We start from the raw sequence: 24,300 nt of genomic DNA, 5'->3' as shown, positions 1-24,300 counted from the left end.
GGTTCCATGCTGCATCTGCGCTACTTGCAGTGCTGAGGTCCTCTTGGGCGCGGAGGGAGATTTCTGGCCCTTTCATTCCTCCTAGGAACTATCCCTCCCCGGTCCCCCCTTTTTTTGTTCTTTTTTTTTATTTTTATTTTATTTTCTTCTCTCTTTTTTCTTTTTTTTTGTTAAAAAGAAAGAAGTAACCTAACCATGGCAGCCCTAGTCCATGAACCTGCTACCCCCGGGCCCCTTCTTGATACCGCACCCTGTTCTGACCCCGCCTCATCTTTGGACCACTCTTCGGACACTCCTCATGCCTCTGTACCTCTTGCCGGTGCTGTTTCCTCACCCGTTTCAGGTACTGAGGCCTCGACTGACTCTTTCGATTTATCTGACCTTCGCTCTCCTCTGACTATGCTTCCGGCCTCTCCCTCTATGGTGCGGCAATTTTCGAATAGCCAGCCCGTTCCACGTCGGACCAACTCTGGTCCCACTCCTAAACACCAACGACAATTACCTGCTGATGATACTTCTCCACCTTCTCGTTCTTCTCAGAAAAGATCGACACGTCCTTCACTACTTTTCTACGCTCAGTTTCAGACTGCACAATGGACTAAATTCTTCACTTTACGACCAACTTCCTCTAATGCCTATCTTTCTGACCACAGTATTGTCAAGGCACTCCTACGCCATGTTGGTAAAGATATTTCTTTTCATGCTCTTAAGAGCGGTACATGCACCATCACCGTACAGAATGCTACCAAGGCTCATGAGCTTTCTCGTCTTTCCCATATCAATACTGTTCCTGTCACTATTGAAAAACATCATTCACTCAATTCTTGTAGTGGTACCATCATTCTGCCCCATACCATAGTTCAACAAAATTTCCAGACATGTGGCACTGACATTCTTGAACAGCTGGAACTCCAAGATCTCCCAATCCTCAAGGTAGACACTTATGTTCTTCCTGCCCGCGGGCGGAGACGATGCCCTAGCAATGTGGCTCGTTTAACTTTTGACAGCCGTGAACTCCCATCCTCAGTTTATGTAGCAGGATGTAGTGATACTGCTCCTGTGGGGAGCAGCAGCAGGATAATACTGCACCACCTCTCGGGGCCCTTAACAACAACAACAGTTTGGTGTGCGTCATGGGCGCCAACACATGGTGTGTGATTCTTTTCTCTTCTATCCATATATTAGTGATGCAGATTGCATGGTGAGTTTAAATATGTGGCCTGTAGTTATAACTTTTCTCTTGACATATGCAAGACATCACCATCCCTGTAGAAGCCGTTATTAGATGTACTAGTCATTATATTTTGTTGTTGCAGAAGTACTATGAAGATTCTATGTTCAATAAAGCCTAGAGATAAGGCCTGTTTCTATCACAACAATTTATTGAACATAGAATCCTGGGCTACCTGGTGGTGATCCTGCACTAGACTACATCACAACATGGAGCGTTTACTGAAACTTGAGAGGCTAGACTGTGACCCCAGCTTATCAACGGCTGCTCAGGAATGGAAGCACTGGTTTAAGACTTTCGAAAACTTCTTGGGAGCCCTTCCTAAAGAAGATCTAGATAAACTAAGTCTGCTCATCAATTTTGTGTCACCTAAGATATATGAGGCTATTTCTGAGTGTAATACCTACGAAGATGCTATCAAAACCCTCAAGTCTCAGTATATTAAACCTACAAATGAAATCTTTGCACGCTATCGCCTTGCAACTCGCCGCCAGCAGATTAATGAATCCTTAGAGGAATACCTTCAAGCACTGAAAATTTTAGGTAAGGACTGTCACTTCCAAGCAGTGACAGTTGCTCAGTATTGTGAAGAGTCCATCAGGGATGCTTTTATCAGTGACCTGCAATCACCAGTAATAAGGCAGCGTTTATTGGAGAATAAAACTCTCGACTTAGCCGCTGCCTTTGACCAGGCAAGAGCTCTAGATTCAGCCCAGAAGAATTCTGAAGTATACAGTACCACTCAGCCTTCTCGAGTGGTAAGTGCTGCAATTCCTGACCAAGACTCTTGCAATGAAGTTACTGTGGAACCTGCCTCAGTGACAGCAGCAGCAGGTACGGTGTGTTTCTTTTGTGGTTTTTCAAGACATCCACGTCCAAAGTGTCCTGCTCGTGAAGCAATGTGCCATAAATGCCACAAGAAAGGTCACTTTGCTAAAGTATGTCGTGCTAATGCATCAACAAGAGCTAGTGCCTCCACACATTCCAGTGATAATGCGACTTTAGCAACAGTGACTTCTGCGGCTACTCCAAATTCACTGTCAAAGGCAGTTGTGAAAGTATTCATCAAAGGAACAGAAGTAGATGGTCTTGTTGATAGTGGCAGCTCAGAGAGTTTCATCAACCTTGACTTAATTAAACGCCACTCCTTGACTGTACATCACTCATCAGGTACCGTTTCCATGGCATCAACATCTCTCTCTATTCAGACCTTAGGGTTTTGTAAGGTAAATCTCAAGAGTTAATGGAAAGGATTATCAAGATGTACATTTAGCTATTCTGCCATAACTGTGCTCTGATGTTATCCTTGGTCAGGACTTTCAGAAGCTGCATGGTAGTGTCACCTTAACATATGGATGTGAACTGCCTCCTCTTGTTGTCTGTGGACCTAGCACTTTAAGGGTAGACCCACCAAAGCTGTTTGCAAATCTTACCGCGGATTGCCATCCTATATCAGCTAAGTCACGCCGCTATTCTTATGAGGATCGGATGTTCATTGAGAAAGAAACTCAGAGGCTGCTGAAGGAGGGTATTATAGAACCGAGTAATTCCCCTTGGCGTGCACAGGTTGTTGTTGTTAAAGATGATTATAGGAAACGGAGACTGGCTATCGATTACTCTGAGACAATCAACAAATTTACACTTCTTGATGGGTACCCTCTACCTCGAATTGATGATACAGTGAACAAAATTGCTCAGTACTATGTGTTTAGCACAATTGATCTACAGGCGACGGAAAAGAATAACAGAGCGGCTAAAAGAGGTCAATATATCTGAAATGCGTAGGGAGACACTGGTCAGAGAAATAGCAAGCATCGAACTTAAGCTAAAAGAATCCTTTAGGAGTCAGGAATCGCGGGAAGAACTAAAAGCCATAAATGAAATCGAAAGAAACCCAAAGTATTTCTTCTCCTATGCCAAATCAAAATCGAGAACAACGTCCAGTATTGGGCCCCTACTTAAACAAGATGGGTCCTACACAGATGACAACAAGGAAATGAGTGAGCTACTCAAGTCCCAATATGACTCAGTTTTTAGCAAGCCGCTAACCAGACTGAGAGTCGAAGATCAAAATGAATTTTTTATGAGAGAGCCACAAAATTTGATTAACACAAGCCTATCCGATGTTATCCTGACGCCAAATGACTTCGAACAGGCGATAAATGACATGCCCATGCACTCTGCCCCAGGGCCAGACTCATGGAACTCTGTGTTCATCAAGAACTGCAAGAAGCCCCTATCACGAGCCTTTTCCATCCTATGGAGAGGGAGCATGGACACGGGGGTCGTCCCACAGTTACTAAAAACAACAGACATAGCCCCACTCCACAAAGGGGGCAGTAAAGCAACAGCAAAGAACTACAGACCAATAGCACTAACATCCCATATCATAAAAATCTTTGAAAGGGTCCTAAGAAGCAAGATCACCACGCATCTAGAAACCCATCAGTTACACAACCCAGGGCAACATGGGTTTAGAACAGGTCGCTCCTGTCTGTCTCAACTATTGGACCACTACGACAAGGTCCTAAATGCACTAGAAGACAAAAAGAATGCAGATGTAATATATACAGACTTTGCAAAAGCCTTCGACAAGTGTGACCATGGCGTAATAGCGCACAAAATGCGTGCTAAAGGAATAACAGGAAAAGTCGGTCGATGGATCTATAATTTCCTCACTAACAGAACACAGAGAGTAGTCGTCAACAGAGTAAAGTCCGAGGCAGCTACGGTGAAAAGCTCTGTTCCACAAGGCACAGTACTCGCTCCCATCTTGTTCCTCATCCTTATATCCGACATAGACAAGGATGTCAGCCACAGCACCGTGTCTTCCTTTGCAGATGACACCCGAATCTGCATGACAGTGTCTTCCATTGCAGACACTGCAAAGCTCCAGGCAGACATCAACCAAATCTTTCAGTGGGCTGCAGAAAACAATATGAAGTTCAACGATGAGAAATTTCAATTACTCAGATATGGTAAACATGAGGAAATTAAATCTTCATCAGAGTACAAAACAAATTCTGGCCACAAAATAGAGCGAAACACCAACGTCAAAGACCTGGGAGTGATCATGTCGGAGGATCTCACCTTCAAGGACCATAACATTGTATCAATCGCATCTGCTAGAAAAATGACAGGATGGATAATGAGAACCTTCAAAACTAGGGAGGCCAAGCCCATGATGACACTCTTCAGGTCACTTGTTCTATCTAGGCTGGAATATTGCTGCACACTAACAGCACCTTTCAAGGCAGGTGAAATTGCCGACCTAGAAAATGTACAGAGAACTTTCACGGCGCGCATAACGGAGATAAAACACCTCAATTATTGGGAGCGCTTGAGGTTCCTAAACCTGTATTCCCTGGAACGCAGGAGGGAGAGATACATGATTATATACACCTGGAAAATCCTAGAGGGACTAGTACCGAACTTGCACACGAAAATCACCCACTACGAAAGCAAAAGACTTGGCAGACGATGCACCATCCCCCCAATGAAAAGCAGGGGTGTCACTAGCACGTTAAGAGACCATACAATAAGTGTCAGGGGCCGAGACTGTTCAACTGCCTCCCAGCACACATAAGGGGGATTACCAACAGACCCCTGGCAGTCTTCAAGCTGGCACTGGACAAGCACCTAAAGTCAGTTCCGGATCAGCCGGGCTGTGGCTCGTATGTTGGTTTGCGTGCAGCCAGCAGCAACAGCCTGGTTGATCAGGCTCTGATCCACCAGGAGGCCTGGTCTCAGACCGGGCCGCGGGGGCGTTGACCCCCGGAACTCTCTCCAGGTAAACTCCAGGTCTCCAGGTAAACAGAGTGCCTATCATCAAGTCCCTATAAGGAATGAAGATAAACCATACACAGCGTTTCAGGCTAGTGATGGCCTGTATCAGTTTACCAGAGTCCCTTTTGGAGTCACCAATGGGGTAGCCTGCTTCCAACGAATTATGGATTCACTCATTCAGGAAGAGCAACTCATGGGAACTTATGCATATTTAGATAATGTTATCATTTGTGGCAAGACCCAGGAGGAACATGATGCAAACCTTGATAAGTTTTTGGAAGCCGCCAAGAAGAAAAATATCAGTTACAATGAGGAAAAGTGCACTTTTTCAACTAAAAGGCTTAGCATCCTTGGTTATGTAGTGGAAGGAGGTTCAATATTCCCAGACCCTGAACGACTACGACCTCTACGGGAACTTCCAATGCCTCAAGACAAAAAGTCACTCCGAAGAACTCTTGGTCTCTTTGCTTATTACTCACAATGGATCTACAACTATTCAAGTAAAGTCCGCCCATTGAGTGCTAACACATTTCCTGTGACAAAGGAAGCAGAAGCCGCTTTCCATACTCTCAAACAGGACATTGAAAACTCAGTTCAAGCCATTGATGAGTCCCTACCATTCGAAATGGAAACGGATGCATCTGACATTGCCATTGGTGCAGTCTTATCTCAGGCAGGACGACCAGTAGCCTTCTTTTCGAGAACTTTTCAAAGATCAGAGAAATGTTATGCTGCTGTAGAAAAGGAAGCCCAGGCCATCATAGAAGCAGTTCGCCACTGGAGGCATTATTTAACTGGTAGACATTTCACCATAAGGACTGACCAACGGTCCGTGATGTATATGTTCGACAAGAAGCACAAAAGTAGGATAAAGAATGACAAGATATTACGCTGGAGGATGGAACTATCGTGTTATGACTTTGATATTCTTTACCGACCGGGTCAAGAGAACATCTCGCCTGATGCATTCTCTAGGTCCCACTGTGGAGCAGCATGTCATGATTTGCAATCACTCTCAGCGCTCCACAAGGCTTTGTGTCACCCAGGAGTTACACGCCTGTACCATTTTGTCAAATGAAAGAACATGCCCTGCTCAGTGGAAGATGTGCGACAAGTGATCAGAGCATGCAGAGTATGTGCAGAGTGCAAGCCAGACTTTCATCAGCCAGAAAAGACTCATCTCATAAAATCCCCCCACAGCCTTTCGAGAGACTGAATATAGATTTCAAAGGACCTCTACCAAGCACAAATCAGAATAGGTATTTCCTTAACATAGCAGATGAATATTCAAGGTTTCCCTTTGTATTCCCCTGTGCAAATATGACTGCTTCAACTGTTATTAGTTGTCTTTCACAGTTGTTCTCTATTTTTGGTATGCCAGCTTATATCCATTCAGACAGGGGATCCTCGTTCATGAGTAACGAACTTCAGGAGTTTTTGGCTAGCAAAGGTATTGCCTGCAGCAGAACAAGCTACAACCCTCAAGGCAATGGTCAAGTGGAGCGGTTCAATGGTACTATATGGAAGGCAGTTACAATGACATTGAAGTCGCACAATCTACCTGTTCAACACTGGCAAACTGTCCTACCTGATGCTCTTCACTCTATTAGATCATTGCTGTGCACAGCTACTAATGCAACCCCTCATGAAAGACTCCTCAACTATTCAAAACGTTCCTCTACGGGAGCCTCCGTGCCCACTTGGTTATGTCATCCTGGACCCGTTCTCCTGAAGAGTCACCGTAGGATGAACAAGATGGATCCTTTAGTGGAAGAGGTAGAGCTCCTGCAAGCTAATCCACATTACGCCCACATTCGCTACCAAAATGGTAAAGACTACAATATCTACAAGACATTTAGCCCCAGCTGAAATCCCCATTAGAGTGGAATCTCAAGATACACCAATAGATGTGAAACATGCTTCATTTTCTCCTGGAAAGCCCCTTGAGACTACCCCTATGGAAATAGAGGATTCTGCTCCAGCAGTTAGTCAAACCCTGCTGGAAAATATTGAACCTGGTGAAGAGGCTTAAGGGCTACGAAGGTCGGGATGTGTACGTCGCCCACCTAACAGTTTGGGAGATTACTGTCTCTGATATTTTAGAAGGGGGAGATTGTAGTGATACTGCTCCTGTGGGGAGCAGCAGCAGGATAATACTGCACCACCTCTCAGGGCCCTTAACAACAACAGTTTGGTGTGCGTCATGGGCGCCAACACATGGTGAGTTTAAATATGTGGCCTGTAGTTATAACTTTTCTCTTGACATATGCAAGACATCACCATCCCTGTAGAAGCCGTTATTAGATGTACTAGTCATTATATTTTGTTGCAGAAGTACTATGAAGATTCTATGTTCAATAAAGCCTAGAGATAAGGCCTGTGTTTCTATCACAACACAGGACATCGGTTACAAGTTTGAAAGGTGATCCCTACACCGCAACAGTGTAGAAATTGCTGGCGATTTGGCCATCCTGCGAAATATTGCAGATCTATCGCCGAATGCCCGGTCTGTGGTGCCGATGACCATTCTAATATGTCTTGCAATCGACCTCCCTCTTGCCTTAATTGTCATGAGGCTCACCCTTCGTACTCTCACCGTTGTCAAGTCTACTTAAACGAGCGGGAAATCCGTTACCTCAAAGAGGCAGAAGGTCTCCCTTATGCCATGGCAGTTTCTCATCTCCGCCTCCAAGGGAGACTACCTCGTGTTTCTTATTCCCGTGTTTCAAAACGTCCCCCCACTTCTGGGATCCCATCTTCTGCAACCACCTCTGTGGTTACCTCTCCCATAGTCACTCCTGTATCTAATTCTTTTGCTGTCCTAGGCTCAGACGTCCCTACTTCAACGCCTCAGTCTGGTCTCGCTTCTTCGTGTTCTCCCTCACAAGCCTCGGTAGCGACGAGATCTCGTATGACATCTCCTAATCGTCCCTCTACTTCTCAAAAGTCCAAAAAAAGGTCCGTTAACAACACCTATCCATCTTCCACCTCCTCATTTTACCTTCCTTGTCTCTGTACCTGGTTCTTCCCCTCTCACTGGCTCTGTTACAAGTGTAGAGGTTCACCCTCCTCCTCATACTGTACCTTCCTCCCCTGTTCCCTCCCAGGTTTCTGCCTCTTCTGTCCCCTTCCATGCTTCTCCAGTTCCCTCTACCCTTTCGCCTCCCCCCTACCTTGGTACAGTCCAATACAGTTCCAATCTTTACTCATCCTCCCCCTACCATTTCCAATATTGTCTCCCATACGACGTCTCTGAATTCCAAAACACTTGAAGCAATCTCTGAATGTATTGCAGAGACCAAACCATCAATGGACACTAATCCACCCTCCGCTCCTCTCTCCTCTGCTCCATCTGTGCAACTCCTTTCTTCACAGTGCACCGTTCCTTCGCTGCTTGAACGTTTTCCACTGCCTCCGCAGTGGGGAGCTGATCGTCGAACCCTCCTTCGCCTGCATTCCACCCTTATTTTATCAAAACTTGATTATGGTGACCAGATCTATTCAGCGGCATCTCCTGCTACTCTCTCTAGCCTTAACCCCATTCATCACCAAGGATTACGTTTATGCCTTGGTGCTTTTCACTCTTCCCCTGTCAAGAGCCTCTATGCAGAAGCGAATGTTCCATCCTTATCCGATCGCCGTGATGCCCATTGCCTTCGCTACTATGTACGCTCTCATGATCTCCGCAATCCTTCCATTTATAGAATGGTCACTGATATTAGTAGACATTCTTTATTTGTTCGCCCCCCCTGTTTACTCCGTCCCTTCTCTCTTCGCCTTCATTCGCTCTTGTCTTCTCTTCAGTTACCACCTTTCTATGTTCATGTAGCATCTCACTTTTCCCTACCCCCCTGGGAAGTTCCAGCTGTTCGAGTCTGTTCTTTCTCTCTCCCTTGCTCAAAAGCCCAACTGTCTACGGTCGCTTCCCGCTCTCTTTTTCTTGACCACTTTCACTCTCATTCTCATGCCATTGCTGTGTACACAGATGGCTCTAAGTCTTCTGACGGCGTAGGATTCGCAGCAGTGTTTCCGGACAAGGTTGAACGAGGGCATTTACTATCTTCGGCTAGTATTTTTACTGCTGAATTGTATGCCATCCTTGCAGCACTTATCCGTATTGCATCTATGCCTGTGTCATCATTTATGGTTGTCTCAGACTCCCTTAGTGCTTTACAGGCTATACAGAAATTTGATACACCTCACCCCTTAGTCCTCCGTATCCAACTTTGGCTACGCCGCATCTTTACCAAGCATAAAGATATTGGTTTTTGTTGGGTCCCTGGTCATGTTGACGTACAGGGCAATGAACAGGCAGACACTGCTGCGCGGTCAGCAGTACATGACCTACCAGTTTCATATAGAGGTATTCCATTTACGGACTGTTTTGCTGCAATATCTTCCCACCTTCACACCCGTTGGCAACAACGTTGGTCTACTATGCTCGGCAACAAACTTCAATCTATTAAACCGAGTATAGGTTACTGGCCGTCTTCTTATCACCAGTGTCGAGGTTGGGAGACTACTCTCTCCCGTCTTCGCATTGGCCATACTCGTCTTACTCATGGATATCTCATGGAGAGGCGCCCTGCTCCCCTCTGTGAGAATTGCCAAGCTCCATTATCAGTCAGCCACATTCTGTTGGACTGCCCACTTTATCAACGAGCACGCAGAATTTACCTCCGTCGTCGTCTTCGCTCCGCTGCTCTCTCTTTACCTTTCCTTCTCGCTGATGGACCCACCTTTCATCCGGACTCTCTCATTGACTTTTTGACAACAACTGACTTACTTCACAAATTCTGATACCTTCAGCCCTTTCTACTTCAATCTCTTGCTACCTTCTACCCCTGTACTATCCCCTGCCCCGTTGTTTTCTGTAACCTACTGATCATCCCTCCTCCCTTCTGCCATCCAATACCCTTGCTTCCTTCCCTACCCTGCAGCGCTGTATAGCCCTTGTGGCTTAGTGCTTCTTTTTGATTATAATAATAATAATAGTAGTATTGTGAAATTGTAATTGAATTACATTGACGTGCTTGAACGATGGCCCACCTGGGTCATCGGAGAGCAACCTTCCATGTCCTTGGTTAATGGTATTATTACTAGACGTTGTGTTGATCCCTGGGTGGTAGCCGAAGTTATGACTACTACTGCTGTTTCCAATCACCATAGCTTTTATTGGCTGAATGATAATTGCAGTTAGTGCTTTCATCCATCAGGCCATTTTGTTAAGCCTAGCTCAACCAATTCTGGCGGTGCTATCCTTGTATGATGGGTAGGGTAAGGGACGCTTTCCAATTTTCTGCCTCTACTACTTTGTTGTCTAGGTCGTTCTATTTCCTGACTAAAGAAATGTTCTCTAGCATCCCTGCGACTCGTCTGTGTTTTAAACTTCCAGCTGTGACCTCGTGTACTTGAGATCAGTCCCTCTCACTCCCTATTCATCATGTCAGTTCCTGTGAGCATTTTATACGTTGTAATCATATCGCCTCTGGTATTTCTGCCCTCTAAGTGTCATCAGGTTTAGTTTCTCATAGGTCAAACCCCTCAGTTTTGGGACTAGTTTTGTTGCAAACCTTTGCACTGTCTCCGGCTTTTATAAGTGCTGTATCTATCTTTGGCCCCGACGTGATCTTGATTATAGAACCTGCACAGAGCGTCTGTGCATCGAAGAGCAGACAGGTTCCAAGCCTACTGCAAAATGACCATGACAAACGACGACGATGATGATGTAACAAATACACTCAAGTCGCACAGAAAGAAAACCATAGCTGATTAAAACCTTTCCCTGTATCAGAACTTCAAATGCAGTGATGGACACGATTTTCCATGAGAGTTCACGTGCACTGAACGATGACATACTCGGTTAAGTCTTTTTGGATCATGTCAGCCAAGATAATCATTTTTATTCCCCGATGAAGAACATCAGTTGATAACCACTTCGATACTGTTACACAAGGCCTCCATCTACCTGCGTCTTTCCTCCAGTTCAAACCTGAGCATGAGACTGCCTCCCTAAACTTGACCTCTTACCGAAGAATTGTACAATGCCTCTCACTTTTTAAGAAGTTGCATCAACACTATTTACATTTAAGGATTCTAGAGAGCTTGCATATAAAAAAATAATTTGCCTACTCAGAAATAACTTTAGTTTATTCCTTTTCTGGGAAATCTAGTTCTCTGTTATACCTTGTTGTTTGTATCTGAGTAATGTTAGATGTATAAATACCTTCCGCCTTCGTGAGTTTACTTAATTTTCAACTTTATTCACGTTTTGGAATTGTTTTATTATTTTTGTAATTAGGTTACCCGAAGATGGGATCCTTAAGTGGTTGCTTGAATTTTTCTTAAAAAATTTATTTTCTTTCATAAACTAGACAACCCCACATCCTATTGGATTAAAATTTTCAACGTTTGTGTATGGTAACTAGGATCAGATTCTAGGAATTGGCATGTGCAGGTTTTCTATGATCAAAAGTTATTGACCCTTTTCCGAGCTTAGATAATTTTCAAATCCTTCAGTGGCGTAACTTCAAATGTTAAAAAAAAAATGCCTCTTAATTCGACGTTGGTGGAGAGTAAAATTCAAGTGGGGTAGGTGCACATTTAACCATTTTGTGTGTACAGTCGTCTGAAATTTTTATTAACATTTTAATTACCACGATCGAAGTATGTGCATCTATCACTTGTGAATAGCTTCAGTATTATTTAATACTTGATGCGTCTTACGTATTATGGACACATGTATGCATATACATATGTATGAACAAGTGTGTGTGTGTGTATATATATATAATAATGTCGTGCCGAATAGGTAAAACTGGTCAATTAGCAAGAACTCGTTTAAAATTAAGTTCTTTCTAAAATTTTCTCTTATACCTGGAGTTTACCTGGAGAGAGTTTCGGGGGTCAACGCCCCCGCGGCCCGGTCTGTGACCAGGCCTCCTGGTGGATCAGAGCCTGATCAACCAGGCTGTTGCTGCTGGCTGCACGCAAACCAACGTACGAGCCACAGCCCGGCTGATCAGGAACTGACTTTAGGTGCTTGTCCAGTGCCAGCTTGAAGACTGCCAGGGGTCTGTTGGTAATCCCCCTTATGTGTGCTGGGAGGCAGTTGAACAGTCTCGGGCCCCTGACACTTATTGTATGGTCTCTTAACGTGCTAGTGACACCCCTGCTTTTCATTGGGGGATGGTGCATCGTCTGCCAAGTCTTTTGCTTTCGTAGTGAGTGATTTTCGTGTGCAAGTTCGGTACTAGTCCCTCTAGGATTTTCCAGGTGTATATAATCATGTATCTCTCCCTCCTGCGTTCCAGGGAATACAGGTTTAGAAACCTCAAGCGCTCCCAGTAATTGAGGTGTTTTATCTCCGTTATGCGCGCCGTGAAAGTTCTCTGTACATTTTCTAGGTCGGCAATTTCACCTGCCTTGAAAGGTGCTGTTAGAGTGCAGCAATATTCCAGCCTAGATAGAACAAGTGACCTGAAGAGTGTCATCATGGGCTTGGCCTCCCTAGTTTTGAAGGTTCTCATTATCCATCCTGTCATTTTTCTAGCAGATGCGATTGATACAATGTTATGGTCCTTGAAGGTGAGATCCTCCGACATAATCACTCCCAGGTCTTTGACGTTGGTGTTTCGCTCTATTTTGTGGCCAGAATTTGTTTTGTAATCTGATGAAGATTTAATTTCCTCATGTTTACCATATCTGAGTAATTGAAATTTCTCATCGTTGAACTTCATATTGTTTTCTGCAGCCCACTGAAAGATTTGGTTGATGTCCGCCTGGAGCCTTGCAGTGTCTGCAATGGAAGACAGTCATGCAGATTCGGGTGTCATCTGCAAAGGAAGACACGGTGCTGTGGCTGACATCCTTGTCTATGTCGGATATGAGGATGAGGAACAAGATGGGAGCTAGTACTGTGCCTTGTGGAACAGAGCTTTTCACCGTAGCTGCCTCGGACTTTACTCTGTTGACGACTACTCTCTGTGTTCTGTTAGTGAGGAAATTATAGATCCATCGACCGACTTTTCCTGTTATTCCTTTAGCGCGCATTTTGTGCGCTATTACGCCATGGTCACACTTGTCGAAGGCTTTTGCAAAGTCTGTATATATTACATCTGCATTCTTTTTGTCTTCTAGTGCATTTAGGACCTTGTCGTAGTGATTCAGTAGTTGAGACAGACAGGAGCGACCTGTTCTAAACCCATGTTGCCCTGGGTTGTGTAACTGATGGGTTTCTAGATGGGTGGTAATCTTGCTTCTTAGGACCCTTTCAAAGATTTTTATGATATGGGATGTTAGTGCTATTGGTCTGTAGTTCTTTGCTGTTGCTTTACTGCCCCCTTTGTGGAGTGGGGCTATGTCTGTTGTTTTTAGTAACTGAGGGACGACCCCCGTGTCCATGCTCCCTCTCCATAGGATGGAAAAGGCTCGTGATAGGGGCTTCTTGCAGTTCTTGATGAACACAGAGTTCCATGAGTCTGGCCCTGGGGCAGAGTGCATGGGCATGTCATTTATCGCCTGTTCGAAGTCATTTGGCGTCAGGATAACATCGGATAGGCTTGTGTTAATCAAATTTTGTGGCTCTCATAAAAAATTCATTTTGATCTTCGACTCTCAGTCTGGTTAGCGGCTTGCTAAAAACTGAGTCATATTGGGACTTGAGTAGCTCACTCATTTCCTTGCTGTCATCTGTGTAGGACCCATCTTGTTTAAGTAGGGGCCCAATACTGGACGTTGTTCTCGATTTTGATTTGGCATAGGAGAAGAAATACTTTGGGTTTCTTTCGATTTCATTTATGGCTTTTAGTTCTTCCCGCGATTCCTGACTCCTAAAGGATTCTTTTAGCTTAAGTTCGATGCTTGCTATTTCTCTGACCAGTGTCTCCCTGCGCATTTCAGATATATTGACCTCTTTTAGCCGCTCTGTTATTCTTTTCCGTCGCCTGTAAAGGGAGCGCCTGTCTCTTTCTATTTTACATCTACTCCTCCTTTTTCTTAGAGGAATAAGCCTTGTGCATACATCGAGTGCCACCGAGTTAATCTGTTCTAGGCATAAGTTTGGGTCTGTGTTGCTTAGTATATCTTCCCAGCTTATATCGGTTAGGACTTGGTTTACTTGGTCCCACTTTATGTTTTTGTTATTGAAGTTGAATTTGGTGAATGCTCCCTCGTGACTAGTCTCATTTTGTCGGTCTGGGGCTCCACGCATACATGTCTGAACCTCAATTATGTTGTGATCTGAGTATATTGTTTTTGATATGGTGACATTTCTTATCAGATCATCATTGTTAGTGAAGATGAGGTCTAGTGTATTCTCCAGTCTAGTAGGCTCTATTATTTGCTGGTTTAAATTGAATTTTGTGCAGAGATTTAAAAGCTCGTGTGAGTGAGAGTTTTCATCAGAGCTGCCTCCTGGTGTTATTACTGCAACAATATTATTTGCTATATTCCTCCATTTTAGGTGCCTTAAGTTGAAATCCCCCAGGAGCAAGATGTTGGGTGCAGGAGCTGGAAGATTTTCCAGACAGTGGTCAATTTTTAACAGCTGTTCCTGGAATTGCTGGGATGTTGCATCCGGAGGCTTGTAGACTACCACAATGACTAGGTTTTGGTTCTCGACCTTTACTGCTAAAACTTCCACTACGTCATTTGAGGCATTAAGCAGTTCTGTGCAAACAAGTGACTCTGCAATGTACAGGCCAACCCCCCCCCCCTTTTGCCTGTTCACTCTGTCACATCTGTATAGGTTGTAACCTGGGATCCATATTTCGTTGTCCAAGTGATCCTTTATGTGGGTCTCAGTGAAAGCCGCGAACATTGCCTTTGCCTCTGCAAGCAGTCCACGGATGAAAGGTATTTTGTTGTTTGTTGCTGGCTTTAGACCCTGTATATTTGCAAAGAAGAATGTTATCGGACTGGTGGTATTGTTGGTACTGGGGGGGGGATTTTTTTTCCGGCATTAGTATCTGTATCTGTTGGTTTGGAGTGGAGGCCATCGACTGTGGTTCCACTCCAGGAATGACTGGATTTGGTGTACTTTTAAAGATATATATTTTTTCATTTATGTTAATGTAAAAATTAATAATTTTGTACTAAAAGAACCTTAGAAAATTTACCTAAACTTATTTAACAAGCTCAGTTTAATTTAGCCTAATCCAACTAAATATATTTTAGATAAATTTACAATAATTTAGTAATAAACAATGAAATACGTATTTTTTCGTTAGATTCAGAAAGATTTTTGCGAAATTATTGCATACCAAAATTTTCACTTGCCTTATTCGGCAAGAAGAGCGTTGCTGTTTAAGCCAAAATCGCAAGTTTTACCTATTTGGCACGACTTGTTTATTACCTAGTAGACATACTTTTATGGCCTCGTTTGTGTTTCACCGTCACTAGAGTACTATAGAGCCCAGTGTAAACAGAAAATGACTAATTTTAGGAAAGTGAATGAGTTATAAATTTCGTTTCAGTGTGGAAAGACCTCGTATAGGAAAAACATTTTTTTACCCCTCATTCCCCCACTTGACTACTTAATAATGATAACGACGTTTTTTAATACGAATGAAACAGTCTTCAATACTAATCAGAGTGAAGAATGTCTTCCTGAGAGAGGTTCAACGTCAAGTAACTTTCTCCTAGACTGGTGTCAAGGCTGACAACCACCGTACATTTACACTCACTGAGGTTATTGTCCCCTGCAATGCATGCTGCGTTGTCAATATCACTTGTTCAATTATTTTCCTAAAGCATTTGTAAAAATTAATGACTTATGGTTACCATTTAGTAGCTTTGGTTAGTAAATGGTACGATACTACTCGTGCACTACTAAAACAGATTTTGTACATGTATTGATAAAATTATAGACAATGTGCTAAGTAAATGGATACATGCCACCGCCTCTCTTGCTGTTACCACTGTCACCACAACAAATTAATCTTACCACATTTTTTTGTTTACGTTATATTCAATATCGATTTTTTAACACTTAGTTTTTCAAATCATAACTTAGATTTGAGTTAATGTAGGTTTGGTCTGGTTATATTACCTAAGCATTTACAAAATCTACAAGCACATGGGTAAATTAAAATACAACGGCCGTAACATGTCTGGCTACGAAATGGCCAAGAGGAAACGTACACTGCATAAATTTGAACGTTTCGTATTTTTTCTCTGCCGCCTTGCCAGACTTACCGCGTTTTTTTTTTTTTAAATTTGTTTATTTGTGGTTAATTGTTTTCATGTCAGTGGAACCTAACTTATATTAACTGTAAAGAACCAAAAATAAACTATTTAAAAAAAAATTAAAAACTGATGTTGAGCAAAACGTCAAAAACTGATGTTTTGGAATAAAAATGTAATAGGTAACCTGACTAGTTATGCTGGTGCTTCATATATTTAATGTAGGAGTTTTAGTTTATAAAACTAACATAGGATTTACTTTTACAGACGGTGCACATTTCTCAAATTTGATTGTCATTACCAAGGTTTAAAGTAGATGTGCGTGCGCGCGCGCACAAACAAGGCAAGGAGATAAGAGATAGGTATAGATGTCAGTAAATACAGTGAGTGCAGTGAAAAAGTTAGATGAGCTAGTGACTACAGTGCTTACAGCGAAACAGGAAGGTAGAAGCAAGTACTGCGATTGAGAAGAAGCATCGTGCAGCTGCAGCTACGCAGAACCCAGGTGCCGGACGTAAAGTACTAAGCCTTTTTGTAGTTGTATGAGGGATTTTGGGTCTGGCTCTGCAATACTGATAGCTGAGGGTCTTAAACCCTGCTCTGGAGAGCTGAATATCATAATAGAGCACTCAACACTTAGTAAGGGGGAGTAACTGGAAAGGGACTCTAGTTTACCTGGAGAGAGTTCCGGGGGTTAACGCCCCCGCGGCCCGGTCTGTGACCACACACATCAGCGAGGCGCGCAGGTGCATAGGTCAGGCAAAATACACCCATATTGTAAGTTTATTCAGGAATACACAAATACTGTGCATAGATTGCCATACATAGCAGCATAGTTGTAGAGAATCTAGTGTAGAGAAACTGGGAGAGCCCAGGAAGCCAGACAGTGATTTATTTTACTGCTAAATTAAGGTAGAACCAGGAAAGAAGGATGGGGTGACAGTACAGTAATGCACACAGCTGTACACGTACATGTGTACACGTACATAAAAGAGGGTCATAAATTCACACAAACTTGTACGTCCCTACCATAGAGCGGATATCTCTCTCCCTCCCTCTCCCTCTCCTCCTCCCACTCTCCTATACCTCCCCTCCTCCTCTTCCTTCCCCTCCTCTCCCACCTTCTCCTCCTCGCCCTTCCCCTCTTCCATCTCCTCTTCTTCCTTCTCCTCTTCTTCCTTCTCCTCCTCACTCTCCTTCTCCAATGCAGAGCCTACTAGGCCTACAAACACTGTAAAGGCTGATCCTGTCCACCACACACACCCACACACGGGCCAGGAGCAGTGTCTCGACCCCTGCAACTACAATTAGGTGAGTACACACACGCTCTCTTACTCTCTCACCCACTATCTCCCACACCCACACTCATACTCTCTCACACTCATACTCTCTCACACTCATACTCTCACACACTCATAATCTCACACTCATACTCTCTCACACTCTCATACTCTCACACTCATACTCTCTCACACTCTCATACTCTCTCACACTCATACTCTCTCACACTCATACTCTCTCACTCATACTCATACTCTCTCACACTCACTCACACCCACTCATACTCTCGCCCACATCCTCACACTCACACTTTGTCAATCACTCACACACTCTCCTATTCCACTCTCCCTCTTCATCCTCCTCCTCCTCCTCCTCCTCTCCCCCCTTGCTTTTCCTGCACTTCCCTTCCCCCTCCCCCCTTGTTTTTCCTGCACTTCCCTTCCCCCTCCCCCCTTGTTTTTCCTGCACTTCCCTTCCCCCTAACCCCTTGTTTTTCCTGCACTTCCCTTCCTTTCCCCTCTCTCCTGGTACCCCCTAGCCTTCCCCATCTCCCCTCTGCCTGTCCCCCCCTCCCACTCTATCCTCTCTCTCCCTCCAACAAACACCCCCTACACACACACACACACACACACACACACACACACACACACACACACACACACACACACACACACACACACACACACACACACACACACTTGAAAACACACACTTGAAAACACACAAGCTCTTCCTTCTGTGGAAGAAAAATGGGATACCAAAAATCAGGAAGGAGAACCAGAGGACTGGTGGATGAAGCTGCGAGGGGAGGCAGAGCTCACAAGAAGGGAGTGGTAGAGGAGGCTGGAAGAGCTTGGCAAGAAAATGGAAGAGAAAATAGCTGAGGAGAACAGAAAATGGGAGTTACAAGTCACAACAGCAGAAGCTAAGATACAGAGCTCAGTAAAAGAACTAAAAAGTCTGAAACAGCCTAAAGAATCAAAGGACAGTGCAGCCATAACATAAGAACTGCTACATCAGTCACAGATGATGGGACTGAGGGAGCAAAGGAGCTATACCATATGCAATGACTATCAGACCCAAGTGGGGCCTGGGAAAAGATGGAGAACAGCAAGAACAATAAGGGAACCAAAGACAATGAAGGAGCTAAGCTATACTCAGAGGCTCTAACAGACAACTGCCGTGTCCAGGAACAGCTTAGCACAGGGACACCGGATAGGGAAGAGACAGGAAGAAATGCATTAATGGCAGGAATTCACCTCAGGGGATGCTCAGGGAAGTACAGTGGGAGGGTGAAAGGGAGAGGGCAGTTTTTGTCTATGGGCTCCAAGAAGTAGAAGGGGAAACTTACAAAGCAAGAAAACAGGAGGGGAAAAAAGATTGAAAGCATCATGAAAGCAATAGGAGAGGATGACATGACCCAGCTGACAAATTTTTGGAGAATTGGGTGGTTTGCAAGAGGAAAAAAAAAAAAAGTCCAAGCAAAGTGATTTTCAAGGCAGTGTGTGCTCAAAACCGGATCCTGCAGGAGAAAGCATGTCTAAGGGACAAACTGGAGTACCGGAGGGTGTACCTCGACCGAGAAAGGATGATACTGAGAGGGTTCAATGTCACAAGGAGGAATGGGAGGCAAGGAAGGGAGCAGGAGAAACCAGACCCAGGTGGAAGAACAAACGCATCCTCCAGTATCACCCACAGAAGGAACCCAACCATGGCAGCCCCAATGCAATCCAACAACCTAATCCATAACACCCACACTGTACCCTCTGCCCCATCCCCTCACCACAAACCCCACTCCCATAGTAACCCACACACTGTACCCTCTACCCCCATCCCCTTCACCACAACCCCCACCCCACTGTAACACCCCATAGGCCCTCTGCCTCCACCCCCACACCACAGACCCCACTCCCACAGCAACCAGCTATAGGCCCCCACCAGGGCACCTACTCCCTCAACCCACCATTCTCCCCGGACCAGTTATAGAAAAGAAGTTGAAGGTTTGGTACACGAATTCGGATGGAATTACGAATAAATGTGAGATGTCCCCAGACGTAGCAGTCAGACACAAAACTCACTGGGACAATAACAGATGCAATCTTCCCACCCAGATATCAGATCTGGAGGAAGGATAGAACGAGCAGAGGGGAGGAAGGATTGCATTGCTCATTAAAAACCGATGGGGATATCAGGAAATAGAAGGAATGGACGAGATTGGAGAAAGGGGTTACATAGGAACAGTTCAGTCAGGGGAACATAAGGTAGTCATTGCAGTGATGTATAACCCACCACAGAACTGCAGGAGGCCAAGAGAGGAATATGATGAGTGAAACAGAGCAATGGTGGGGGCACTAGCTGAGGTGGCAAGAAAAGCTCACTTGCATAGAGCAAAGTTATTGGTTATGGGCGACTTCAATCACAGGGAGATTGATTGGGACAACCTGGAGCCACATGGGGGTCCCAAAGCATGGAAAGCCAAGATGATGGATGTGGTACTGGAAAACCTAATGCACCACATGTTAGGGACACTACCAGAGAGAGAGGGGAGGACGAACCAGCAAGACTGGACCTTGTCTTCACCCTGAATAGCTCAAACATCGAGGACATCACATATGAAAGGCTTCTTGGAGCTAGTGACCACGTGGTTCTGAGCTTTGAATGCATCATAGAGCTACAAGTAGAGAGGGTAACAGGAGTAGAAAGGGTAAAGGCAAACTATAAAAGAGGGGACTACACAGGTATGAGGACCTCCCTGCAGGAGGTTCAGTGGGAAAGAGTTGGGAGGAAAGTCATTAAACGAAATGATGTGCTACATAACAAAATGCAAGGAGGTAGAGGAAAGGTTTGTTTCCAAGGGTAACAGAAATAATGGGAAGACCAGACTGAGCCCTTGGTTTACCCAAAGGTGTAGGAAGGGAAAAACTAAGTGCGCTGGTGAATGGAAGAAGTACAAGATAAGATAAGATTAAGATAAGATTTCATTCGGATTTTTAACCCCGGAGGGTTAGCCACCCAGGATAACCCAAGAAAGTCAGTGCGCCATCGAGGACTGTCTAACTTATTTCCATTGGGGTCCTTAATCTTGTCCCCCAGGATGCGACCCACACCAATCGACTAACACCCAGGTACCTATTTGCTGCTAGGTGAACAGGATAACAGGTGTAAGGAAACGTGTCGAAATGTTTCCACCCGCCGGGAATCGAACCCGGGCCCTCCGTGTGTGAAGCGGGAGCTTTAGCCACCAGGCCACCGGGCCAGGAAAATAGAGATTAGTCGACGAGCCAGAAACGAGTATGCACAGATAAGAAGAGAGGCCCAACAGCAGTATGAAAACAACATAGGATTGAAAGTCAAGTCTGACCCAAAACTGCTTTACAGCCACATCAGGAGGAAGACAGCAGTCAAGGACCAGGTAATCAGGCTGAGGAAAGAAGGCAGCGAGCTCACAAACAACCAAGAAGTATGTGAGGAGCTCAACACGAGATTTCAGGAAGTATTTACAGTGGAGGCAGAAGGAACACTGGGAAGACAAAACAGTGGGGTACATCAACAAGGGGTATACCAACAAGTGTTGGATGAAATACACACAACCGAGGAGGAGGTGAAGAAGCTCCTAAGTGACCTTGATACCTCAAAGGCAGTGGGGCCGGACATCTCTCCGTGGGTCCATAGAGGGGGGGGGGGGGCGCGCACACACTGTGTGTACCACTAACCACAATCTTCAACACATCCTTTTTAAACTGGGCAACTACCTGAGGTATGGAAGATGGCAAATGTAGTCCCCATCTTTAAGAAAGGAGATAGAAACGAAGCACTAAACTATAGACCAAAGACCTGGGAGTGATCATGTCGGAGGATCTCACCTTCAAGGACCATAACATTGTATCAATCGCATCTGCTAGAAAAATGACAGGATGGATAATGAGAACCTTCAAAACTAGGGAGGCCAAGCCCATGATGACACTCTTCAGGTCACTTGTTCTATCTAGGCTGGAATATTGCTGCACACTAACAGCACCTTTCAAGGCAGGTGAAATTGCCGACCTAGAAAATGTACAGAGAACTTTCACGGCGCGCATAACGGAGATAAAACACCTCAATTATTGGGAGCGCTTGAGGTTCCTAAACCTGTATTCCCTGGAACGCAGGAGGGAGAGATACATGATTATATACACCTGGAAAATCCTAGAGGGACTAGTACCGAACTTGCACACGAAAATCACTACGAAAGCAAAAGACTTGGCAGACGATGCACCATCCCCCCAATGAAAAGCAGGGGTGTCACTAGCACGTTAAGAGACCATACAATAAGTGTCAGGGGCCCGAGACTGTTCAACTGCCTCCCAGCACACATAAGGGGGATTACCAACAGACCCCTGGCAGTCTTCAAGCTGGCACTGGATAAGCACCTAAAGTCAGTTCCTGATCAGCCGGGCTGTGGCTCGTACGTTGGTTTGCGTGCAGCCAGCAGCAACAGCCTGGTTGATCAGGCTCTGATCCACCAGGAGGCCTGGTCACAGACCGGGCCGCGGGGGCGTTGACCCCCGGAACTCTCTCCAGGTAAACTCCAGGTAAATAGACCAGTGTCACTGACGTGTATAGTATGCAAAGTCATGGAGAAGATTATCAGGAGGAAAGTGTTGGAGCACCTGGAATGGAACAAGGTTATAAACGACAGGCAGCTAGGATTCATGGAAGGCAAATCCTGTCACAAACCTACTAGAGTTTTATGACAAGGTGACTGAAGTAAGACATGAGAGGGAGGGGTGGGTTGATTATATTTTCTTGGACTGCAAGTAGGCCTTCGACACAATTCCTCACAAGAGATTGGTGCAGAAGCTAGAGGATCAGGCGCACATAACAAGAGGGGCACTGCAATGGATCAGAGAATACCTGACAGGGAGGCAACAGCGAGTCATGGTAAGTGATGAGGTATCCCAGTGGGCGCCTGTGACGAGCGGGGTCCCACAAGGGTCAGTCCTGGGACCAGTGCTATTCTGAGTATATGTGAATGACATGACGGAAGGGATGGACTCAGAAGTATTCCTGTTTGCAGATGTGAAGTTAATGAGAATTAAATCAGATGCGGATCAGCCTGGTCTACAAAGAGACCTGGACAGGCTGGACGCGTGGTCCAGCAACTGGCTCCTGGAATTTAACCCCGCAAAATGCAAAGCCATGAAGATCGAGGAAAGGCAAAGAAGACCCTAGACAGAGTATAGGATAGGCAGCCAAAGACTGCAAACCTCACTCCAGGAGAAAGATCTTGGGGTGAGTATAACACCGATCACGTCGCAGGAAGCACACACTAACCAGATAACTGCTGCGGCATATGGGCGCCTAGCAAACCTGAGAATAGCGTTTCGATACCTCAGTGAGGAATCGTTCAAGACTCTACACTGTGTACGTCAGGCCCATACTGGAATACGCAGCACCAGTTTGGAAACCTCACCTGATCAAGCACGTCAAGAAAATAGAGAAAGTGCAAAGGTTTGCAACAAGACTGGTTCCAGAGCTAAGGGGAATATCCTACGAAGAAAGGTTAAGAGAAATCGGTCTGACGACACTGGAGGACAGGAGGGTCAGGGGAGACATGATAACGACATACAAAATAGTGCGTGGAATAGATAAGGTGGACAGACAGGATGTTCCAGAGATGGGACAGAGAAAAAAAGAGGCTACAATTGCAAGTTGAAGACTCAGATGAGTCAAAGGGATGTTGGGAAGTATGTCTTCAGCCACAGAGTTGTTAGGAAGTGAAATAGTCTGGCAAGCGATGGAGGCAGGAACCATACATAGTTTTAAGACGAGGTATGATAAAGCTCATGGAGCAGGGAGAGGGAGGACCCAGTAGCGGTCAGTGAAGAGGTGGGGCCAGGAGCTGAGTCTCGACTCCTGCAACCACAATTAGGCGAGTGTATACACACACACACACACACATACATACATACATACATACATACATATATATATATATATATATATATATATATATATATATATATATATATATATATATATATATATATATATATGTGTGTGTGTATATATATATATGTGTATATATATACACACACATTGGTCAAGGAAACCAGAGAAAGGTGCATCAACACGGTAACAGAACGTACGAGTCAATGAAAAATTTTCCTAGAATGTTGCGTAGCCCTATAACCAGTGTTTTTCATGAGGCAAAGCAGAAAGTGGCAGAGTTGCTATAGTGGTTGTTGACTTTGTTAGTTTCTAACTACGCTGCTAATTTAACCTCTCCTTTCACCACCCTCACATCAGTCACAATGTTAATCTGAGGTCATCCAATAAAGGAGATAAAGCTTTATCAGTGGTCCCTCGTGTTGTGATCTTTAATATGCATGAGTTGAGTTGTATGTGTAATTGAGGGTTGAGTTGGCTGAGCCTTGTCTTGAGAAGTTGCGCAGTGGTTAGAAATCATTTAAAATAACGAAAATGAAAGTAAAACATTAAATCTTTCTGTCGCGTATTATTTTTCTCTGTTGTTATTATTGTTAATTATTGTTTTTAATTATAGTTATATTGGAAAATCCCTAATCCCGTTGTAATTCAGCACCTTTGAAATGGAAGGCAATCAGGCTGGACAAGGAAGGTCAGGTCCAGTTCCTTGGATGAAGAACTTCACACAAGCGTCAGTAAATCAAGGTGTCCCATTGCTCGCTTGGTAGCGCACTCAGTGGCACCCTGAGTATCCGTGGTTCGATTCCTATTACGGGCATGTTCCCTTACACCTGCTGTCCCTGTTCACCTAGCAGCAAGTAGGTACCTGGATGTTAGTTGACTGGTGTGGG

General features: G+C 44.7%; 1 protein-coding gene across 1 annotated transcript in view; it reads left to right on the top strand.

The window, feature by feature from the left end:
• The window catches only part of LOC128706246 (probable G-protein coupled receptor Mth-like 11), a 137,951-nt gene that overhangs the window by 99,785 nt on the left and 13,866 nt on the right, over positions 1-24,300 (top strand). The window lies entirely within an intron of this gene.

The sequence above is a fragment of the Cherax quadricarinatus genome, chromosome 82 (genome assembly GCF_038502225.1).
Source record: "Cherax quadricarinatus isolate ZL_2023a chromosome 82, ASM3850222v1, whole genome shotgun sequence".
Classification (NCBI taxonomy): domain Eukaryota; kingdom Metazoa; phylum Arthropoda; class Malacostraca; order Decapoda; family Parastacidae; genus Cherax; species Cherax quadricarinatus.
Note: the sequence above shows the minus strand (reverse complement) of the source record. Positions and strands in the feature narration are given on the sequence as shown.